The following is an 8,557-nucleotide window of genomic DNA, read 5'->3' as shown; positions in this document are numbered from 1 at the left end:
TGCGGCGTATTTATTTTACCACGCAAAGGGTTTCGCATAATTGCTTTGCAGCTGCCACCATCCTTACCACTCATAATCCTTCACCTTGGCCAGATTTGATCTGAGGAACAAAAAGAAAAAAAAGGGGGCACAGAGCTGCACACAAGCAGCCTCACACAAGTTCCCACAGGCTGCGGACTCAAACTAATCAGGCTCTCTGCATCTCAGGTGGAACACCAGCACGTAATCCCATCACTCAGCTACCGGAGTTCAAATGTCAGCACGTTTCCCCGTTCGTGGCATCTGGATCCCGTGCTTTCCGATTCCGTTTTATTTATTTATTAATTTATTTTTTGGAGCTGTAAATGCTGGGCCTTTGGAACACAAACGTTCAAGGCTTCAAGGTTGGGACCGGACGTGACTGGTGACTGCAAGCTGAGGACAGAGGAGATGTACGATTAAATTTCACATTTCAGAAACGTGTTTACAATAAACGCACCCACACAAGCATTCCTGGAACTTGACCTTATTTTGAAGGAAAGATTTAACAAGCGGCAGAAAGCCGTTTCCCTCTTAAGAGCCTTCGAACTAATACAGCTGCATTTAAGTCTCGGGCCTAGAAAATAATTTAAGTTTATGTTACAATTATAGACCACAGTTTATTCACCATCAATAAAATGAAACTACGCATAAATAACAAAATCACAGCAAGTAAAAGGCTTTACAATGAAGCCAAGGATGTCTATTACTACAGAAGAATAAAACATGGGAAGAGAGTTTGGTTTGAGGCTAAAAGCATTGATAAATCTTTATGGCCTTGTTACGGTCATTGACTGATTGTGTGCCCAGAGTGGCCTTCTGTTTTCAGTCTTTGTCCATATTTCAAATAAGAACAAGTAACACACCTGCAAACAGCAATCATAAAAAAGACATTTTTCATATTATGTGATGTACTGTACACCTCCTACACAACATCTTACAAGCCTGAAAGAAGTAGTTCATTTCATGGCTGCAGATAAACATGTCAGTTTCAAGGTGGCCATTTTATATATGAACTCAAGAAAATGAAAATGTTGGACAAGGAGATGTTGTTGTTCAGCACACCTGGGCTTGCTATTTTGTATGGAGACACCTGCATAGAGATCATCTAGCACTACGCTTCAGGTACCTGTACCACTACTGTACTCTACAGCCATTTGCTGGCTTGGGGCCTTTCTGTGTGGAGTTTGCATGTTCTCCCTGTGTCTGCGTGGGTGTTCCTCCGGGTACTCCGGTCTCCTCCCACAGTCCAAAGACATGCAGGTAGGCAAATTGAAGACTCCAAATTGCCCATAGGTATTAGTGTGTGAGTGAATGGTGTGCCCTGCAATAGAATGGCGGCCTGTCCAGGGTGTATTCCTGGCCTCTCCCCCAGTGCACGCTGGGATAGGCTCCAGCACCCTCTGCGACCCTGCTCAGGATAAGCGGATATAGATAATGGATGCATGAATCATGGATGTACAGTAAGTCACTTACTATTCATTTATTTCCTTCCTGACAAACTTTGGATAGGACTATGCAGTGGAATGTAGCATTTTCATCCAGTAAGACCAGTCTCATTTCCACATAAAATGTAATACAAATATCACATTTTCTGCAAATGAACATCACATTTTAGCTAGAGGGCTCTGTCTGTGTCTATCCTTTCTGCACAGTTGAAACTTGATAACACCATACTCACCCTCATCCCCTCTATATGAAATGGCTTGGTTAAACAGTAATTTGATGGAGTAATTTTAATGTTTGAATTTCTCATACAGGTTCGCATATAGTGCATGACTGAGCATTCCAAGGTTATGGATGGCTTCAAAATCACAATAAACTTAAAAAGGGATTTTTTTCTCTCTCTCTCTCCCTGGCTCTCTGGATGAAAGCAGACAGGCCTTTTTGGCAGGCCTCATCTTTTACCGTGAAGCGAGTTGTGTAATGGTACAGCCACAGAGCCTTTTCTATTTGTGTTCAATCATCTGGATATGAACCATCACATCAAAGCCCTTTGTGAGAGCTGCGGCTAGGGGCCATGACAATCAATTATGGACCTCAATTTAATGAGAGTGGTATCAGCCCCCCACCACCACCCCCCCCGTCCCCAAAGAAAAAAAAAATCCAAGGCTTTAATATTCAGTATCACAACCTCAATCAATTATACAAAGATCAGCACAGCATTTCATGGCTAACTGAGATGAGAAACAATGGCAATTTGATTTGTCTATTTTGGCTTGTTCATTATTCTGTTTGTGACATTTCTCAGCAAAAGCCCTTTCAGGAACGTTTTATGTGTGAAATACTTTACTGCCTATTACTTGTTCTGGTGCATGTGGGCGAGTGTGGACATATTAATTCCAGATCCTACAGTCAAGGCCATTACATGTGACATTCGGCAAATACGACGAACACACTAAGCAGTTACTGTGAATATTTACACAGAGGATCAGTCGCAGAAATTACCATTCAGAGCAAAAATACCTACCGTGTTTATACCCTCACACGCCTCTCCCTCGTCTTCAAAATGGATTGCCGAGAGAATATGTGTTTTAGTTTTGCCCGTTTGTTTTCAATACAGAAACACGCCTCATATCCACAAGTAGGATATCCCACTATTTTCAGGACCGTTAAACCGAAGTCAAGAATTGAAAGCTTTAAATAAAACCTGTCGGATAATTAATTTCAGGAGAGCTGAGACATACGCAGCATCACAGACATCAAGTTGCCTCCTCTACAGAATATAGGTCAACTCATGTATGACCCATTTTCTCATCTTTTGACCACCTGCTTTTGCTTCTTTATTAATCTTTTCCAGATTAGACTAATTAACATTGCTTTTCAATGTCAAACATTAGTGAAAATGAAGACCATTAGCCTATTTTTTTCCCCCATTTGTAAAATTAATGCTGATGCCCATTACCCAGCTGTTCTCCCTTCCCTGTACAGTCTAGTGCTCAAACTGTAAAGATGCTATGGTGCCAACCTAATGTCTGGAAATGATGCGTATGAGTTTACATCTGCCGCACAATAACATGCCTTTTATCATCAGGTCAATAGCTGAGCTTCCATACGACTGCCTCAAATCTCCATTCATTTCCAGAAAACAATGGTCTTATTGCACTATAGCAGCACTATAACTATCATTTTCTGGAAAGGAAAACATCCATATTTAAAAAAAAAAAAAAAATCAATGTTCCAACTACCCTAAATGTAACAGAAAAGATCATTTGCGTTCTCGCCTGCTTCGTAATTAATTGATAGTAAGGTAGTGGAACATCTTTTCTCTCCGGAAGCAGGCAGACTAATCGATTGCAAATGGAATGAATGAAGTTATATCTCAAATCTGAAATTTTTAAAAAGCCGTAGCGCATATGTTTTTTTTACCCCCAGCCTCAACAAAGTGCTTCTCATACATCTCCTCAGACAGACACATTATGCCTTTTTAGAACACTGTGCTTTTTTTCCCCCGCCGCTTGTCTGATAAGTCAATTTGACGGTAATAAACGTAAAAACGCACACATTAGACGCAGTGTTTACGGTAAACGGAATGAGCTCCATTACACACAGTGGCTGACCCCCCCCCCCCGTGAGTTTTTGGGCAGTGTCGACCGGTTTACTTTTATTCCCCTTCTCGTGTTCTTTAATCGATAAAAGGACGTCTGAATCAAAGACTTCTGTAACAGTGACATCGCTGCCCAGAATCTTAAGTCCATGAATGATAAGAAATTCATTTTTTGTGGGGTTATGCTTGACAGGCTGAGCATCTGTTGATGATCGCTGATTACATGATTATTATATCCGGATCAGGCCTGAACCCAGAAGCAGACTAGCGCAAGTGAGATGGGTGAAAACTGGCAGCAGTGTAGTATAATGGCTAAGGAGTTGGTCTTGTAACCTAAAGGTTGCAGGTTCGATTCCCGGTAAGACATTGCCGTTGACACTTAACCTCCAGTATATATCCAGGTGTATAATTGGTTACAATGTAAGTCGCTCTGGATAAGAGCGTCTGCTAAATGCCCATAGAGAGAGTGACCTGTACATTTAGGTGAACTACAGTATCCTTCATAGTGTGTTAGACTGATTAGTGTGTACAGGGCTGGGGTTGGTTACAGACGAGAACCGTCACTCTCAGCTTCATCCTAGTGACATGGGCATATCAGTCCTACAATACATTACAGGTATTTAGCAGAATGCTTATCCAGAGCGACTTACACAATTTACTATTTTACTTATACATTTACATTGCATCCATTCATACAGCTGGATATATACTGAAGAAATGCAGATTAAGTACTCACAGCTACCATAGTATCACTTCCACTGTGGATTCACTGATAGTGGGTACAGACCTCATTATGATGGTACTCTAGCTTAATCTTCACTGATCACACGAAACTCAAACTCAAACTGTACAGTTCTTGTCTTCAGTTTTTTTCAAAGGATTTTGTAACATTTCACCTTCAAAGCTTTCACTTTCAATCTTAAAAGGACGCACCATTAACATGAACATGAGGCGAGACAGCTTCATACATTCATGTAGGCAAGTTTATAAATGCAACAAACACTATATGAGGTGGAAATGATCATGATCTCAAAACAATATTCTCACAAAAAAGAAAGTGAAAATTCATACAATGCTTGCCTCCAATCACATTCATTAGTGAAACAATAAAACTGCAGTTTAGCATGCTGTCAATCAAACAAGCATGTATTAAATTTTATTTTTTCCAACTCAATTCTAAGGAAAAACTATGGAAAGCAAAGCCTTGTTGATCTCCTTCGTAGAAACTAAAATATTACTTTTTTTTTTTTTTACTATATTAATATTATATTACTGCATTTGCCTAACCTCCTTTCCTGTGCCAGACTTGAATAGTGCAGAGCTCAAGGAAAAATCCAAGCATAAACAACTAAATTCAATTTATGGGTTTTTCTCAGATAAAAGTCCAACCCAATGAGCTCAACAGTCAAAGGTGTTTTTCTATCATACTACAGGAGCGCCCTCTAGTGGATATCAAACATAGACAGAAAACACATGGTATATTTTAGTGCTAGGCAATCTGTAGCTTGTGGATCACATAAGGCCCATAACCTGCAGTATGAGGCCCAAATGCATTAAAAATGCACTGTAAAACAATAGTACATAATTTGTGTACCAAAATGCATAAAATATTGTAGTATAGGACAGTGGTGGCCAGATTTAACCCTGGGAATTATGTGTATCCATAAAGCCCCTGTCTATTTCACTGACAAATAATTATGAGTACATTCCGAGCCATCTTAAACATGTAAATGTTTAAATAAACTACTACATAGTGAACTACAAAAAAGGCCAAGCACGAGAGAAAAATTACAGACTAACCGATGGATTTTGCACATTCGGGCAAAGATGAGCCAGGTGAGAAGTCTTTCCTCGGGGCAAAATCAAACTTCCCCGTCATCATCTTCTTACTTCACCTGTTTCATTGCAAACTTTTTACAGCCTCACAAAGCAGTAACCAGCTACACCGCCCCGCCAGAGTTTAATAAACATCACCCTGTCCGAGTGCATAAAATGGGCCAATTCGGCAGTGGGCGACGATATCGGTACAGTTTATTTTCTACTCTCGCAGGCTTTGAATGAGGGTGTCCGTCTATAAGTAGGCTTGCCGTGCGGCTAGGCTAACCGGCGATGGTCTTCTAGTTTTCCCACAATGAAGAAAATAAGGTTAGCTGGCCTTTCAACTCATATATGTTTGTGTTTGTGACAAGTGGTGCTTTGATTCAAGCTGTTTATTTATAAATAGGGTAAACGGACATGAAACAACTTAGGCACAGATAATTATACGAAAATAGCGAAAACGATACAGTATTAGGCTACCTACCAGAACTTTGAGCCAGTTTTTGTCACCAGTCCGGAACAGTAGGCCTGATACAGGAAATGTATCAGCAACGCCTACGACGAGTTAAAAAAAAAAAACTTCACTTTCCTGCAATAGATGTGACAAATGTTATCAATAAAATTATTTATACAGTCCTTTCACAAATTATTTTTCACATATTGTATCTCAAACATTGACCTGTAACAAATAGGTCACGGCGCCGTCGTCATTTAACATGCATATAACTAACAAGCAAATCGTTGCGCATTCTTAACAATATTAACACTGCTCGTGAACCCAAGCCACCGAAAAGTGATAGCCGCAATTAATTTAGCACTGTGCATTGTAGGCTACATGTTAAATTTTCAATGCTAGAAAAAAAATCAAAGGTAATTCTTCACCTTTGCATTTCACTAGATTTGTGGGCAAACCTCTCAGTTTTGCTACCTCGACCGTTTTGTGGCTAGCCTACCTAATTTCCAGGTGTGCACAATTAGGACTACATGTAAGATTTAAATTACTTTCACTACTGCATTTAAGAGAGTATAGTTATATTGGATATCTATTTAAATTTAAACCAAATATTACTTTAAATGTAGGTGGCTGTAGTTATGGAAACAGGTAGGCACGACTGCCTAACCCTATTCCTGGATATCTACCGTCTTGTAGGTTTTAATTTCAACCCTAATTTGGCACTGACTCGACTAATTTGCAACCCGAGATCTCTAGCTGTTGAATAATGTTGTGTGCTTTGGTAGTGAGTAAAAACCTACAGTCCGGTAGATCTCCAGGAACAGGGTTGGGCAGCCCTGCAGACAGGTGATTAGTGGTTGGGGTCAGTGGCTGGATTTTCGTGAGAATTTTCACCACCATTGTAATAGCACAGTCCAATTGCCATTTTGCAAAGTGAAATTGGGATTATAGAATTTTATCACGCACCAGTGACCCCATACTGTCTGCCATAAATCTGCCTGTTGAGCTGTAGGCTACATGAAGTGTCCTCGCCTGACCCCTGAATTGATAGCACGGATTATCTTTGGACACTGTGGAATACACTTAGGCATCCTAAATGTGTGTGTGGGTATGGGTGTGTGTCTGGGGGGCAAAAAAATGTCAGAACTGTGTCATTCTTCTGGATTCTGAACTTGATATGTGTATTATAATATCAGTCACGTAACAGAAACTTTCTACCCAAATTTTGTTTGCGTTCAGGGTCATTGTTTATTATTTGAACATCCACAATAGAAGAAACCTGTATATAAAAATCCAATAGACTTCAGAAGACGAATTGCATCCACACGATTGCAGTTAAAATAGGAGACTTTATGTAACCTACATTTGTATTATTTTCTATAATACTCTTCTCTACAACAAGTCTGTCCCATGCATACCATACAAAACCAGTTTAAACTTTTTCCTAAAATTAAAGTGAACAGTTTAATTAATCTAAACAGGTGCAGTAGATCTTAACAGTGAACTATGGGGACTAATGTCAACATAAAATTTATTATATGGCACAAATCAAAAATACAACTTTTTTTTGGCAAGCAGGTCTTATGTCCAATTACATTTAATGTTCATAAAAAACAGACACCATTTTGTTGTTACACTTTGCCACAAACTTCCACGATAGCTTCCCATTTCTAATTAACTGGCAAGTACATTTCTTACAGTGGACTGTACAATATCACAACTAATTAACTGACATTTTTCTCGTTGCATGTGCCATGAATTCATGAATTGGTAAAATCAGTGAAAGGGATTGAGATTGGCAACAATCACAGGGAAGCTATTAGCTACATTTTTATTTACAAATGGCGCACAGACTGTTGGAGGGATTGTGCTGAATTGAAGGTGTGTCCAGCTCCAGCAACAACAGGGGTTTATTGATAAAGGACATCGCACACAGTCAGTGTTCCAGCATCGTCACTTCCTCTCCGGGCAGCCATGCCATGTCTTCATCGCCGAAAGGCTAAAACAGGGACACTTCATTTCAGTGACAACTCGGTTGAACTTGTGTACTTCTAGATAATTTCTAATAACCTGTGGTATGTATTCTTGAACATGCTGTAATTTCAAATGTTGTGAATTATGTAGGCCTATATCTTGGAACAATAAATATTGGCTGACTATTGGATCGTGACTTCATATAGTCAGCAGCAAAGACTTTGGAAGATTATGCCGATAAAAGTTTTTACAAAGATTGCGTTGGCGGCATCTCGACAAACGCATTTAATGCTGACGCACAAAATGGCTTTTCCTGTCCTATGCTGGCAAAATGAAAGATGAGAAAAGATCACCTTTGGGAGAGCATGAAGCCGAAGAGAGGTGGAATGACCGGCCTTCAACTGGAGCCCTTCTCCTTCTCATCCTTCTCTTTCCCATCCTTCTCCTTTCCACACTTCTTCTTATCCTTCTCCTTCCCATCCTTGCCCTCCGCCACCGAGCTCCTGGCCGAGTTCATTCCCTCCGGGTGCTCCTCTGGTTTTTTGGAGGGGTCCACCACTATTGCTCCTTTACTGGTGTTGCACCCCATGACGCGGCACGCCTTAACCCTCACCCGTTAATCGCGCTCTTTTACGAACTGAGTCCTGCGGCGGCTGGGGTGACCAGTGTGATCAGTGAGAGCAGTCCTTAAGGAGTGCAGCATAGTCAAAAGTTCCTTCACCTAAATACCTCCCCCATATAGTACT

At 40.4% G+C, this 8,557-nt stretch overlaps 1 long non-coding RNA gene across 1 annotated transcript; it reads right to left on the bottom strand.

Annotated features, from left to right (window-relative positions):
- Positions 1-266: 266 nt before the first annotated feature.
- On the bottom strand, positions 267-8,529 carry LOC135241700 (uncharacterized). The gene is made up of 4 exons (XR_010326089.1): positions 8,165-8,529; positions 6,266-7,836; positions 5,868-5,972; positions 267-414 (listed from the first exon to the last, which is right to left on the bottom strand). It is a non-coding gene; the product is annotated as an uncharacterized LOC135241700 (long non-coding RNA).
- Positions 8,530-8,557: the final 28 nt, after the last annotated feature.

Source organism: Anguilla rostrata, chromosome 16 (assembly GCF_018555375.3).
Source record: "Anguilla rostrata isolate EN2019 chromosome 16, ASM1855537v3, whole genome shotgun sequence".
Taxonomy (NCBI): Eukaryota; Metazoa; Chordata; class Actinopteri; order Anguilliformes; family Anguillidae; genus Anguilla; species Anguilla rostrata.
Note: the sequence above shows the minus strand (reverse complement) of the source record. Positions and strands in the feature narration are given on the sequence as shown.